Source organism: Poecilia formosa, unplaced genomic scaffold, assembly GCF_000485575.1.
Source record: "Poecilia formosa unplaced genomic scaffold, Poecilia_formosa-5.1.2 Scaffold118, whole genome shotgun sequence".
In the NCBI taxonomy this organism is placed as follows: domain Eukaryota; kingdom Metazoa; phylum Chordata; class Actinopteri; order Cyprinodontiformes; family Poeciliidae; genus Poecilia; species Poecilia formosa.
The window spans coordinates 244,901-261,281 of NW_006800057.1; the positions used below are offsets into that span (position 1 = coordinate 244,901).

The 16,381-nt window shown below is 38.6% G+C and overlaps 1 long non-coding RNA gene across 1 annotated transcript; it reads right to left on the minus strand.

Annotated features, from left to right (window-relative positions):
- Positions 1-545: 545 nt before the first annotated feature.
- On the minus strand, positions 546-15,531 carry LOC107837153 (uncharacterized). Its single transcript, XR_001663146.1, has 5 exons — positions 15,517-15,531; positions 12,671-12,674; positions 8,079-8,087; positions 4,724-4,733; positions 546-607 (listed from the first exon to the last, which is right to left on the minus strand). It is a non-coding gene; the product is annotated as an uncharacterized LOC107837153 (long non-coding RNA).
- Between the last annotated feature and the right edge of the window lie 850 nt (positions 15,532-16,381).

The window sequence follows — 16,381 nt, forward strand, 5'->3', positions numbered from 1 at the left end:
ATCAAAGACAGTCAACTGGTCTAACACTCACTACACTGCTCACCACTCCTCCCAGCATCTGTATGGAAAGTTTTAAATAATTAGCTTGAAGTGTTTGATCATACTCCATACTCCTAATAACACCGGATTTACCATGTCTGCTGATATACCACCGGAAACCATGGTAGCAACCTGATAGACTAGACTTGGTTCGACTGGAGGCTAAAATTGCAACACTTGTTACATTTTCTGTTCTGTCAAATGAACCAAACCCTTTGAGCAACCTTACCCCCCTGCTCAACTGTAGGGGCGCTGCACCAAGAACCACTATAGAAAACAACATGAAAACATCTGAAGAAGACACTGAGCACACCTTCTTCACAAAATGGAAACAAAAATTTAGTGACATCAGATTTCAGAAACTGTAGGATTTCTATTTTTTTCTTTCTCCCACCAGCTCTAGATTGTTACGTTTGCTTTGATTTTATTTACCCAGAATGCCCTGTGTTGTAGTCCACTTCTGCTTTTAGAGCAGTCTTTGCTCTGCTTGCATCCACAAGCATTTGAACCACGCCAGAGTTAATTTTAACCAAACCAAGACCAAGGTTTGTTGGTAGACCAGAATTAGCTTTTTTGGTCCACATCATAGTTGGATTGCACATTCACACCTCCCAAAGCGAATCGGACTATCTAGGTAGACGTTCTCATTAAAGCAGACTAAACAAAGCTGGTGTGAATGCAACATTAGTTAGTTTACATCCCTTGTGTCAGCAACTTAAGACAATGTGTAAAAAAACATTTCCAAAAATGAGAATTCAAATCTATAACCCCTAATTAAAATTCTGACAAATATCCATAATAGTAGCATAGTCAAAGTCCACTACACAAAGCAGCTGTGAGTAAGTGGTAAGGAGATATACTTCATCCTGAAGAGAAATATTGTGGCAACTTAATATTGTGACATATGTTTGCATTTCCAGTAAGCATAACAGCGTCAAACCAGGGCATTTCAGATGTTATGGCCAAACGTTAGCAATTAGGTCAAATTTAAAACTTCAACAAAGTCCACCCCTCGAGGAAGTAATAGTTTCTCAATACATGAGTGTCCAGACCCTCTGGACGAAGTGAAGCGTAGAACAGGCTGGTTTTTAACAGGCTAATGAGTGGAAAGAGTTCAATATGCTCACGTTCCTCTCACTTGACTTCTCTGCTTCTGCTGTGTTACAACTTTAACAGCATTTTCATCCACTCTAAAGTTGGAATTATTTTGGAAACTTGACTTCCACTGTTTAATTTTTTTTTGTTAGTTGAAATTTTCTTCCATTAAATCAAGCGTGTTACAAAAAAACCCCTCAAACTGTTGTATTACTCACAGGTGGTATTTGTTCATTTGCCTTTCAGAAATAAATTGACTTTGTTTGACACACAGCCTGGGCCCCAGCGAAACGCACTGTTTTCTTCCAACGGCGGCACATTAATGACCCTGGGGGCGTGTTTTGACGGAAGAAGGGCTGTATGCAGTAATCGTTCACAACCTGCTTCACACAGCTGACCTTTGACAAATGAGGAGCGCGTGCAGGTCCAGTACGTGACGTAAAGTCCTTCTCCTGGATCCATCATCTTATCAGCCATGATTGAGGCGAACACAGCCGGCGATGAGAGGAACCTGTGAGCCTTTCTCTGGCAATAACAGAAAGCTAGTCACACATCAGTGAAAACATCTCATCAAACATTTATGCTATCAGCTCCGCAGCAAATCCATTTGAAAGCGCCGAGCCCCGGGTATAATTACAACCCATGATGATAAATAATCTCCACGGCAAAGTTAGAGGGACGCAGTCAGGTATTATGTTTCTCCTAGCCAGTGCAAGCAACGAGGTAATTAATAGCAGCATGAAAATCATGACACAATTTCACAGTTAATCGTAATTACCTGCCTCGCCGTAGTGATTTCAGCAAGCCAGCAGTACTTCTGTCGGTCTCGTGCTGTAAGCCCTAAATCTTCAGCTCTGTGTGTGTTCAATGAAATAATGTGAAGCAATGTGTTGTGGGAAACAGGAAGATTTCCTGGAAGCTAGCCCACAGAGAGCGTCACATTTGTATGATTGGGCTCTTTGGCTGGGCAACATACTGAGAGAAAGGCACTGAGGGTTTCTATTGAGGGACGAACTCATGTAGCGAGTGTACTAATATCGTAAATAAGAACAAGGCATTCTGTAAAATGTTCCAAATTAGAAAGGAAATATCTTCAGAAAAAAAAAAAATAAAAATTGCAGGATGGAACTGGTTGTCTTCCTGTGTGAAGAGGTCCTTTGCTGTTTCTGCTTCTCTGCCACACTTTGAATTTTTCAGGTTATCCAAAAACACATCTTAGTAGGTGTGGACTTGTGGTATGTTGTGGAAATTTTGTGAATAAGGTTGTAACCTTATTCACAAAATGACCATAAGACCTATTTATTACTTCTTATAATTGCTGTGACACACACTGGCATATTATTGCACTTGTAACAGGACATTTTTCCATTGTGTACTAATCTGCCAGTGGAGCTAGTACTGTTTGATCATTATTAAGGAAATAATTACTTAAGGCAAGCTCCTATATCTTTACCTTTTCCCCTGTGGGGCCACAAGGGAAACCATCATGCTGCCACAACACTACAGTTAGACTCTAATATCAAACTGAAATCTATTAGAGACCAGAGAATGGGGGTAAGCTCAGAACTGATGTGTTTGTCATTTGGTTTGGTAATGAGTCTAGCTGTAATAACTGGAAATGAGAGAGAGAGCCATGACAGATAAATGCACAGCAAATTTTAAAACTACTATGAAAGTTATGTAAGAGTGACCCAGCAGTAAACATGCACAATCTCATGCTACGTTATGCAAATGCTGCGACTGTGCTGATAGAGATTCACTGCCTGTGGTCCACCAGGCACACACGCTTTGGGTCAGGACACTGGGACCTGTCCTCCTCCTCCTGCAGGTTCTGGCTGTGACAGACAGTCAGATCAGATCTGGACTTCCAATTTTACTTTTCTTAAGGCAGTCTTTGGAATAAATCACAATAAAATGCAGCATAAAACTCATTTTGACCAGCTCTAAGAGCCAACGATTCTGGTCACTCTTCAATCAACTACACATGCAAAATATAGAGTCAGGATACAACATGAATGCTATGCATCATATTACTTTATGTATCACAAATTGTGAATTAATTTGTTCACGTTTTAATCAGCAAAATAAGTTTCAAGGTATAACACTACCTTTACTACTTGAACCTTTCAGAATTTTTTCCACATTACAACCACACAGTTTAGTATACATGCATAATATTTCTAACCTGTGTTTTTACAGAGTTGACCTGTATTTAGCACCCCAAATTATGATGGTCATATGATCAAATGAGACATATTTGATCATGCAGGTTGGTTTTAATGTGAGGTTATTGCAGCCTGATCTAACCAGGCCCATCTTCTATGTCTCCTGTACACGTTTTTAAACGTGTTTTTTAAAACAGATTTTCCTCTTTCAAGTTTTTTATAATGTAAAATCCAGAATTATTGAATCCATGACTACTGGCTATCATGTGGCCAGATTAGGTTTCCAGTTTTTGCCTACTGTCCAATGTGTCTGTTTCCTTCAGATAACCATCATGCACTATTAGGCAATCTATGACATATAATTTTGGTAAAATACATTGAAGTTTTGAGGGTGTATCTTCTCTTTTGAGTGTTTGGGCTAAAGTGCTAAAGCTAAAATAGTAATTAAAGCAGTAATGCCCCTCATGGTGTTCTGAAAGTTGCCTCTCTGCCCTCGTTTCCGGACCAGCAGACTGGTGAGAAGCGTGTTCTTGTTGCAGACAGTCAAACGCGAGGCCGGACCTCTGTGAGTCCAGAGACTGACAGGCAGTCCTCCTGCATCATTAACCCAGTTTGCTGTGAAGACCCGCTGCCATTGTGAGCTTGTGTTTTTGGCGAGCTGCTTTATCAGTAGTGATGGGGAGAGTGATTGTAGCTTCACTGTTTGGGGTGGGTGAGGTGGGGTGGAGGGGGGTCTTCCACAGCCCATCTATCACAGCAGCAGATAAACAGATGGAAGAATGGATGGACCAGCTAAGCAGGCTGTCCATTAAAACCGGGGCAGAAATGTTAAAGATGCCCTCCAGGCAGGATCCATTAAAGGAAGCTTAAATCTTTTCAGATCAAAAGTCAGTAGGATCCCAGCTGGCATTGATGCCCTTCCTTATTACTGTTTATGTAGAACAGACCAATTATTCTGCCATATTCCATTAGACAACAATGTTGCTTTCATTAGGGCCCGATAATATTTCAAACTATTGTTAAAATTATGAAAAATACTTAGCTAATTATATAAATGCCTTTCTCATTACATGGCATCTCTACAATAAATTCAAACTAGCCTGACAACAAGAGAAATTTATGCTTTTGTTTATCGCTGTCATCAGTAGGCCATGTTCTGATATCATGCAGCCCAGAAATAAGGTATCTGAATTCATAATGTGATTGTGGGATAAAGCCGAAGGTGAAAGCGTCCCAAAAAGCAGTCAAATGGAAGATTGTTCATTGTTTTCAGTTTTTAGAAAATAGTATCTGAATCTGCTAAAGCTTGATGTGAAGAACCAACAGTCAAGGTGGCAGCAGGCCCAGAGAGGAACCGGTCAGAAATGTATCAGTTTGAACCCAGAAACTGTGTCGTTCAAACCACATACTGGTCCAGATGGAACCTCAGCATTCCTCAGAATCTTAAAATCTGCAAAAACTGGATCAAACTTTACCCAACATCTTCCACGGTTTGAAACAGTATTGTGTAACAGTTTTAATGTTAGAATTAAACACAAGGTACTTCTAGCTGCAGTGTATTCAGCAACCGCCCTTGTTTTCATTCTGTTTTTTTTTTTTTCAATTTTTTTTTTTCCGGTTGTTTGCTTCAGGTTGTTCATTTAGCCAAGGAAATAAAACCAACTCTAGTTATAATGCCATTCTCATTGCGGAGGAGAGGCAGTTGAGTGTCTTTCTTCCAGTTTTGATTATACCAACAAATTGTTTTGACAACTAATAATAAGGCCAAGGTTTTGAATCTTGCCTTTCCTGCTTTCTGTGCATGCATGGTGTCTCTAAAACGTATTCAAAACTTCAAATATTAGCATTAAATTAAAGGAACGTCCTACATTTCATGTGGTTGTCTGTTTTGTGCTGCCAATCATGTCCAAAGGAAGGCCTGTTATTCAAGGCCACAGTCCACTCGACACAGCATCAGGAACCCAGTAAATATAAAGCACATGTAGAAAATGGATTCGTAAAAGTTAAAACTCATTGTGCTTCTAGACCTGCTTCAGTCCATGTTTGACCCAGAGCATGACACACAAAATAAACAATGTTGGGTTTGTTTCTACTCTGAATTTTTAACAATGTAGGTACTCTGTGTTTCTTTGAGTTTAGTCCAACTGGTAAATCATCAGGAAACTGAAGAAAGCTGGTACTAAATGGACCATAAAGCATCCTTTGATAGTCTTAAGTAACACTGAATCTACTGTGGACTTCCAGTTTCCTTTTCTTAGAACCTGTGATGGATCTCACACATCTTCCATACAGTTGTTACTCTGCTTGTCATCGTCCGTCCATCACTGTGTGTTTTGTTTCACCCACAAGAAAGAAAAGGTTCAAAGTACAACAAGGCCATTGAGGATCAGCAGGGTTGACCTTCCCTTCATCCAGGACTTTTACAAGTCAGGAGGAGGACAGATACCATCTCTGCACATCCCACACATCCTGGACACAAACTGCTTACATTTTTACCTTTAGATTTTGCAAAATCCAGACTGCACAGGAGTGCTCCGATTGATACAATTCATATATGCACTAATTCTTTCTGTTTTGAAAAAACAATGTACTTATCCATATGGCCAAGAAAGAAAACACTTTTGGTTGTACAGTGATCCCTTGCTATAACACGGTTCACCTTTCGCGGTCTCGCTGCTTTGCAGATGTTTTTTACTGCGTTAAGCTAGCCGGTGTTCTATCTATCATACCTCGTCAATCCAGCATACCTCATGGTAATGCGCATGCGTACATCGATGTTACGTTTCTTATAAAATGATTGACGGGTATGACAGATAGTCAGAACACCTGTTGTTCAAAGAGCCGGCTAGCTTTACCACAGTATATTTTTGGGCCATTTTTTTTTCAACAGTGCATTGTGTTCTGCGTCTCCGCTTCTTCTCTTCCAGTGTGCCAATAACGTTACGGTATTTAATACAGAGCTTGGCCATTCAAGAGATGAAAACTGAAACGCTGAATGCCTGCTGGAAAAAACTGTGGCAAGAATCAACGCAAAACCTGACCGGAGGCTCGGTTGACGAGATCCATCGCTCTGCCGTAGATACAGCTGTGAATCTCGCGGGGCAGGTTGGAGGAGACGCTTTAATGACATGACTCCAAATCACATTAAGGCCCGATTGATGAACACACACATCCACTGACCTGAAAACAGCTTTTGTTCTTTGGTTTCAATGTAGAGTATTTAATTATGTTGTAAAAACTAAAGGTAACTCATGGATTTCACTTATCGTTGGTTATTTTCGGAATGCAACCCCTGTGAAAAACAAGGGATCACTGTATTTTACATTTAAGATGCCCTCATTAAAAGCAACCAAAAGTCAAATTCATTGTGTGTGTGTGCAAACCTTTCAAACAATGCTAACTGATTAACACAATGTACACAACTTTTGGCTTCAGTGACATGTGAGGACCAGGTGTGCTGTGAACAAACTGGTCTGTGTCCAAGCTAATAGGGGGGAAATTGGGCTTGATGTGCTGTGAGACCAGCCTCTCTAAGCAGCTCATAGCGAACAACATGAGTGCTATTGCATGAGTGCAGTCATTAAGACTGTCAGTAGCTGATTATTCTGCAGTACAGGAATGATGATGTCAGGGGTCAGGAATGGTAGAAGGAAAGCATGTGTCATGGAGAGATAAAAAGTTTTTTAGAGCTGGTGAGAACACACTTTTAGCACTTTCACAGGTATTCAGTTGAGGCCGGTTACCTTCTTCTGGTTGACTGATTTGACCATCTGCCTTTGGTCTTCCTGTAGAGTGTGTAGGCACTTGAAATTAGAGGGGGGTTGAGTGGCAGACACTTGTTATTCATCTTAGCTGCCAGTAAGTCGTCACACAGCACTTTGTACAAAAACATCCTGTCATTGTTGTTCCCTTAGTTCTAAGCTGGTTTTGCAGTTGGTCTACTTGAGGTAGATGGCTTCATAATTTCCACAGTATGACATGGAGGTGGGCGTCATGGCTGAAAAACAGATCACACTATAAGCATTTCATATCAGTTTAGCGATAATTGTTCACTTGTTTTTTTGCTTTAAATATCCAAAATTTAGCCAAACTAGTGACTTGACCTTTTCTCTTTTATCTTCACTTTCCTCTTGATGTTGTACTAATTTTCTCATTTCACTTCCACCCTGATCTTTTTCTTTATGATTTTTAAGCAGCTATGGCCCACGGTGGCAAAACATAAAACTGCTCCCACACACTTGGGGACATACAAGAGTTTGATGAACTAACTGACCAAAGACCGAGTGAGTGAGAAGATGGCACCCACCTTGTTAAGCTGGCCATGAGAGGTTAACTGGTTAGAGCCTTTATTCTTCCTACAGCCCCCAGAATGCTGTGTGATTCTGGATAGGAGTTCATTGACATTATCAAAATTCTATCTGACGTATTTTTATTGATATTGATCACTTGTGTATCACAGTAGATGTCATTATTGTTTTATCACGCAGCACAGTGTGACATGAGAAGATCTACCTGGACTCAACTTTACTACTGCTTTTATTTATCATCATAACTTCCCATCATTAAACTTTGGAACACCAAACAGATCACAGCTGCAGTCAAACTGAATAATAAGAAATGCATCACCGGCTGCTTAATGCTGTTCAAGGTCACGTCACAACAGTCAACAAGTGAGAGGCGGGGTACACTCTGTTTGGGTTCCCTGTTGATCACAGGGTCAAATATGGATCATTCCAACCCTGGGATGATTTAACAACCAGGCTGGGTTATGAGTCTGACTCACCTCACCTACCAATCTGTGTCTGAATGTGTGTGTCAGTCTGACCAGAAAAACGCAACATGAACTCAGACTATTAACATTAAAGTCATATTTAAATCAAAATTATTATTAAAATGGAATTTTACATCAACCCTCCTGTTATGTTAAGGATTAATGACAACTTACTCAATTACTCATTTGGACATAAAAAATGGAATTTACATTTTTTATGTCCACTGAAAAAAACCTAGACACAAAAAACAAACAATAATTTCCTTGAAATTGATCTTTGGTCATTTTTTTTATATTACTTTTTTTTTTCAATGGGTGATCTTTATAATTGAACTTCAGACACACATACTGTTCCGGGTCAAACTGACCCGCTGATTAAAATCAAGATAAATGAGTCATGCAGAGAGTATTTATGTTTTCCTCCACTTCTACTGAGTGTCACTCAGTGTGGGTGGAGTTTGCCCACGGGAACAGAAAAGGTTCCCATCAAAAGTTGTATGAACACCTGCTTTCTCGCAGTTCATAGTGAAGTAAAGAGAGTAGGGAGAAAGTGGGCTTGTGTGTGTCTGCGTGTGTGTGTGTGGTGTGTTGTGTTTGTGTGTGTGTGGTGAAATATGGTTCATAGCTGCAAGGAAACATATAGAATTGGACATTTTGAATCTTTTTTTGCACTTTAACTTGACTGCCGGGTCAAATTGACCCGAACAGAATTGATGTAACATGTAGACGCAGGGGGGGTTACAAATGTGTAAAATGAATAAATTTTCAATTTTTGTATTGAGTGCACCTATTAAGACAAATAGAAAAAGTTTCATGCAAAAAAAAATAAAAATAAATACTTCCAACTATTATTTAAAAAAAATTAAACTTTAAAACAGCTCAATTTGACCCGCAACATAACAGGAGGGTTAAAAAATATATTGTTACTGTGTTGAATTTGGATGATAGAACTAATACTCAATACATAACACAAATTATTCAGTGCATCTCTGGCTAAAACTCCAAAATGAAATCCAGGTCAGTCAATAACAAGGCAAGATATAAAATATGTTCCATAAAAAAGAAATTAAAAGAGATAAACCATTCTGATACGTTTCAAAAATCCTTGTAAATAGCACTTAAAGTATAACTTGGAAATACAAAAAAAGATGGCAAAACCTTTTACAATGAAACACTTATCTCTCCTTCTGTCTTTCCTGTCCTCCGTCTGTCATTATCCAATAACTATTGAATATTTGGCATAATGAGTCATATTAAACAGTTTAACATGCAGTATGTCAGGGTTTTACAACAGCTATATAGAGTTGTAGTCTGTCTAAATTATGTACTGGATTTATTCTTTGAAATAAGCTGGGAAATATTTACAACTTCATAAAACTTTCTGGAGGAGGCTACTTGTTACGGGGAGCTTCATCTGCCGGTGGGCTCAGCAGAAATCAGACCTTAATGACCCTGAGCTGCAGTCACACCTCTAGAGAACTTCAACAGCTCTTATTAAACTGAGGCTCTGTGACTGTCTGTCTACAGCCATAAAGGAAGAGTATATCTAATCTAACAGTGTAAGACAGCGGTGTCCTTAAAGCCGGGGCTCTGCGTGTGCAGCATTGTAAGTAATGAGTGCATTATGATGTCCGAGTCCCGACCTTGAGAAACACTGGCAGCCATCTTTCTGTGCTGTCCTATTATTTCCCTGCGGCTGAGAAACCCTGATGAATATTTCTTGCTCATTGTTTTACCAGGTGACAGCTTCTCAGCTGTTTCCACTGCAAACTCTGTTTGTCTTGACCCTGATTCTGATGCCAGTCCTCCCACTTCTCTGCAACACTAAAGCTGCATCAGCTGGAGCTAATCAGAAAGCACCTTTGTCACTTTGACAAACATCAATAAGGATTGGAGATATTGACCATTGACATTTTATAAGGTACCTATCCAGGCAATATGTATGTATGTTTATGCTACTTTATTTGCAAAACAAGAGAAATTGGACCAAGTCCCTATTTCTTTCTATGCTTTTCTCTTTTTGTAAGTTTTAAGTCTCTTTTTGTTCTAAATCCAAAAATATTCTGTTGAAAATAATGTTGTTTTTAAGCATACATCTTTATTGAAGTGACTTTAAAGGGGCAATATTATATGTTAGCCATTTTATAGCACAATCAACTTCTGTTGTCATAAAAAATTTACTTTGTATTTTAAGGGCTTGAAATTGGGCTTCTGTCATTTTAAGAAACTCCTGCTCTTTCTGAAACTCTGCCTTCAGGAAGTCATCACAACATGGCTCTTCTATTAACCCTGCAATGTTTTAACCAGCTCTGCACTAAGAAAAGAAGTAGTAGGAGTATTAAAACCTCAGGAGATGAGCAGTTCCACCAGATGTTTGCTAATTGCTGCTGGTTAGTCTGAAGGAGCTGAGTGGGGGTTGGCGGGAGACGGCTGCTCTGTGAGGCAGAAACTCAGTAGATTGGAAACTGCAGCTATGAGGAGGAGCTGCGTCTTCAAGTCAAGCCTGGGTCCACCCAGGTGTTTTGTACAGCTGAATGGTTTCCACAGGAGGTTAAAGGATTTCTCAAACATGCACAAACAAATCAAAGCAACACTTCAGGTATGTTTTTGAAGAGGAATAACTTTATGACAATGTAATAAAGCTCTTTTGAGCTTTATTATGTAAAACTCAAAAGAGTCAACTTTACATAATACTGCACCTATGAAAGCAGGACATACCAAACTGTGATTGTAGTGTACTGTTACACCCAAAGTATGCATAAATATTAGTGATTATAGAATTCAGTTAAAACTCAATCTAATCTTCCACGTTTTTCACAAAAACATCTGTTGAACAGAACATATTTTAGCCCATTTTATGTCGGCGCAGCTGTAGCTTAAGCAAGCAGAACTAGCCAAAGTGTCTGGGGCCAGAGCGCTCTAGCGCCTCAGGCCTACAGTTTGTACTAGTCTAATGTACAAAGCCCTCAGTTACTTAAATAAGTTTGATTAGTCACAACACATTTATGATATCTCCAGACTTTTATTCACAAACAATTGAATTTAGACAGCAAAATTTACACTGAGCACAAAGTATATCTGTGTCACCCTTTCAAAATGTGTAATGGACTTACTTCCCACTGAAAAGGAGCCGGGTGTCAGAATGTCAGGGCAAAGTGGTGTAATTTCCTTTTGAAGACAGATGCTATTTAGTTCAGAATCAGAGCTAGAGCTGACAGAGATTAAAGCAGAGCCACAATATAAATACATAACAAGTTTGACAATTATAGTGTTTGACACTGACATTGTTGTGGTCACAGATGAGAACAATTATGATTCATATTTTACTTAATGAACTATTTAAAGCACTGTTTCCCTTTTGGATTTGGTTTTGGGAATGAGGGGGGAGGTGTTACTTTCTCTTGTTAAAAACAATCACTGTGTAGTAAAAGTGATTGCTGTAATCAATATAACAAGCATTAATGCAAACAGAATATATTTAACAGTTATTTAAGAAATACTAAATATTAGTATTTAGTATTTACTAAATACTAGTAAATACTAGTATTTACTAAAAAAGTGAAAATGGTCTATATTCATCTTCTCTTTATATCCTTGACAATTACAACATTTGGCACTTGTACTCACCTGTTCCTCTTACCAGTAAATGCTTCACGTCGCCATAGTCAAAACTTTGGAACTCCCAAAACTCAGAAAAAGAAAAAGAGAAAAATAACCTATCTTCATAAAAAAGCTTTGCTTCAAATTTCTCTCAAGGACGTGGTTATGTTAGCTACTTGTGTACATTTTCTTACCAGACTTCCTCTTGTCACTCAGTTTTCCATTAAATGCTTATGGCAGTCTGGGAAGCCAGCTTCAGTAGGAAATACTTTTTGTGGCTTACCCTCCTGGTGGAGGCTGTCAATGATTGTCAATTGTCAAGGCCATAGGCCATAACATTTCCATAGTGTTGCATTTCTGCATTAAAGTCCTTTGTGATTTGTCTGATGTGACATTTCATAATTTTTAAGAAACTTATGCATGGAACTCAATTAGCTAGTGAGCCATAATATTTAACATTTAGAGAAATGTTTATTCCATCAAAGTCAGTGATATTGTAATTTATTAGCTTTGCTATTTATGGATTCCAAAAGCATAAAAAACTGATGTTTCTGAATTGTGGCTGAGAATTTTTCCTGGCACACAGCAGATACACTCTATTGCCAATAGTATTGAATCACTCATCCAAAACATTAAATTCAGGTATTTATCTAACTTCCATGGGCACAGACATAAACCAGAACCTAGCAAAACTGTGTCAACACACATTTCTGAAAGAATGGGTTGCTCTCAGGAGTTAATCCCAATACAGCGCTGTGATTGGATGCCACCTAGTCCAGTCATGAAATACAGGCAACCGTAAGTGGTATTACAGTGACAGCAAGTCAGTCACGATGTGAGAGGCCGCATAAAATCCGACTTTGCTGACTTCTTTGGAAAATGTGTTTCCATCTTCACTTTAGCGCATTTACTCTTTTTCAGAAAAGCCAAAAGCCATGTCGAGGGAATGTGAAAACATTTTTGCAAAATTTAGGAAGTTATTTCAAAATGTTGTTTCCACCAACCTTTTCTAATTTGATACTTCAAATTGCACATGAAAAACATTGATGGAAACACAGCTAGAGTGTCAAGTAAAGTTAGTATAAAGAGGATTATGGTGTGGGGCTGTTCTTCAGGAGTTGGACTCATTGGTTCCTTAGTTCCAGTGAAAGAACTCTTAACAATGGGGCATACCAAGATATTTTAGATAATATGTTCTTCATTTAGACGGGAACAGTTTGGGAATGGCCTCATTCTGTTCCAACAGGATTACCCAAAACTGTTCAAAGCACAGCTCATGAAGACATCAGCTGTGTTTCTATGACAAATGTGAGCAAATCTTATTTAATATTTTGCTGATGTTGAAAAAACATAATTTCACAATTGGAGTGTTTCCATTAAACAAGAAATTAAATTAAAATCACATTTGATAAGCTGCTTCATGTGATAAGTCATTAAAAACCATGGCAGTAACAGATGAAAACAGAAGATTTATTCATAATTCAGTCATCATCTATCAGCCAATCAGAGGAGACGTTGGCGTCTTATTCAGGCATTGGAGCAAAAAGCCCCGCCTACTTGGGATGGGATACGTTTGGGGAAATTGGAATTGTTGATTTTACAGCAGAGTAATGTTAGAGTGACACAAATTTTTTTTATGAACTGTGATGCTGTGAGAGCTCTGGTGGGGCCAACTGGACATTATCTGAAAAAGCAAGCCATCTTCCTCCTACTGCTTCCTGTTGTCTTATCTGTCATTTCCAGCAGTAGTACCGTATTTTCCAGACTATAAGTCACACCCCAAAGTTAAAAAAAAAAAAAAAAAAAAAAAAAACATACACATATAAGCCGCACCGGGCTATAAGCCCCATGTATCTCTTCCACTCCAGGTTTTCCACAACGATGCAGCAGCACGCACCAGCAGAGGGGGGCGGACACCCAAAATTTTAGTCATAACAGGTCAATTGAATATCATATTTATTATGGTTGAAAAAGAAAAAGTTGCCAAGTTTAGATTTAACTGAACTGATTATGGTAGTTTCCGAACGGTAACTGCAACAGTAAAAGTGCTGATCCTTTGTGTCTGCTAGCATGTGCTAAATGAAAAAGACAGCTTGCATCCATTATTGTTGCACTACTGCCATGTATTGGATCCTAATATCTATACTTATGATTCACTTCCTGCTAAAGAGGCCCCTGGTGGTGGAAGAAAAATCCACATATAAGCCAGACTGGGCTATAAGCCACATCGTTCAAAGCTTAGGAAAAATGTAGCGGCTTATAGTCCAGAAAATACGGTAACTTCCAGCTGTTGATCATGTGACTCGTGTGATGTGAAAAAATTGTTTCCATTGCTGTCTTATAAAATACATCTGTTATCCACCTCATCACCACCTCTAGTGCAAAAACTTTTAATAGATTTTTTTTTTTAATTGCTGTGTTTCCATTAAGCAAATTTATTTTTATAATTTAAATTTATGCAATTTTATAGTTGCTGGAATCCAACTGAAGACCTTTGAGACTTTTTAGAGCAGAGACTGTGAGCTAGGCCTTCACATCCAGCATCTGTCTCTAACCTTAAAAATGTGTTTCTGAAAGAACGATTACAAAGAAATACATCCTTAAACTTCATGGGAAACATGAAAACAGAATCAAAACAGAAGCTCTTATGTCTCTGAAAGGTATCATATAAAATTTAATGGATCAAATGGGGCATCAATCAGGTGTGATAGATAAATACACTTATGAAAACAGAATAAAACATTTGAACCAATGTAGAGAAAAGACATGCTCTGTCTTATCTGGCTCCAGTATCTTCCAGCCATAGATCCAGCCTCTTAGACCCATGGGCAAATGGCCATCAGGATAACAATTATCTATTCTGCAGTCTACGCCAATGCTGCTGGAGATAGCTTATTGATGTCCTCACAGCCGAGAAGGTGCTGCTGGGGATTAAATGACAGATTGACAAGATCTTCACAGAATGCTAAGTGGTTTACCATGACTTATGTCTGTTTATTTGCTGTTTTTTTTAAAAATAGAATATCAATTTCAAATGAAATTCAGTGATAATAAAAGAACTTTAAAGGTAGAAAAGGGTAAGGTGGGAATGAGTGCACATGATTCACAAACACCTCGCCCTGTGTGACTCCAGTGAGATTAAAAAAACTAGACAGAACATTTCATGCAACATAAAGTCTGGCAGGAAGTTATTTCCTTAACTGTGCTTATTGTAAAGTGAGTCATAGTCTATTGTCACGAATCATCCCCGCATGCCCACACGGACAACAAACACATATAATGAGCACTCATCAGACATGAATGTTGGAGTGTCAGGACCAGTTGTTTTAAAGTCGGCTTGGTGAGCTGTGTGCTTATTATGCGCTTTCTTGTCAGGTTGTCCTTTGTGGCGCTTTGCCGACATTCAGGCACGCAGCAGAGGACACCCATTTGCAACCTTGCTGAGATAATTATCATGGCCACTAAAGCAGTCCAATCCAGAAACAGTAGTGGAGAATATGTGAGGTTGAGTCAGTGTCTGTGTGCTACAACAAATGCAAAATGTTGAGGCTTTGCTTGTGTCAAAGGTTGCCATTACAATATGTTGCTTTCTAAAAACTGCAAGGTGCATTTTGAGTGGTGAGTAAAATTCCAGAAAGCTTCATCCCAGCGTTAGGGTTTCTGCTGTCTTAGATTTTCATTCTTTATGCACAGAGTTTTAGAAGACTGGTTTCTTTAGGTGGTAAATAAACAAAAAGTTGGGAATAATTGTGATGTAGATGAAAAATTATGTTTCCTTCAATAAAATTTGCAGAATATAGTTTGATCAGACTGGATGGAAAGTGTTTAACTTTTTCAATTGAATACAGAACTGGACTTTAACTAAGCAGTTAATCCATCGCTATGTTTTGTTCTACAATGGGCTCCCAGTATTCATTAAGGTTAGAGATCACAGCTCCTTAAAAATAGGTAAAATCTGCAAAAACTGGACACCACTTCTAAAAATATCAATAGCTATCTATTTTCATAGTTCAAACACCAAATATACCTTAATATACATCAGTGTGTATATTGATGTACCTCCAAGAACAGAAATAAGTGTTAAGAAGCTAACACTTATTTAGCATCTTAGTTAAACTTATTTATTAGCTTATATGTTTACAGGCTTATTTCAGCTAATAAGTGTTAGCTTAGACAAGCTAACACTTATTTAAGAAGTGTTAGCTTCTTAAAAGAGTGTTAAGAAGCTAAAGCTTATTTCTGCTCTTAGGGGTACAGTCAATCAGTGCCAAGCCTGGATTAGTTGTAATTCTAATCTCAGCAAGCCTTGCACATTGGTATTTCAGCTTCCCAAGCTGCATTTTTTATTTTATTTAATTTTATTTTTTTCAAATTAGGCTTAGGAATCGACTAATATTTCCATGGGTTCGAGTCTGGATCCAAGTGGTCTGGGGATCATCAGATACAGGTCGCATCAGGGCAAAAATATCTGATTTGGGTCACTTCAGGCTACAGTGTGAACATAGCCAACATCTTCAGCTCTTACACCGTCTTTGGTAGGAAGTTTTCCCCTTTTAATCATCTACAAGTGACACTGAGTCCATGCTTTTCACTGTTCAGAATGCTTGACCTGTCCTTATAAATGGCTAACAAATCTGTAATAAAGATTTTTGATAAATCTGCTGTAATGTCCAGAAATGGCTCTTCTGCTCAGCTTTTCAATATTATTATC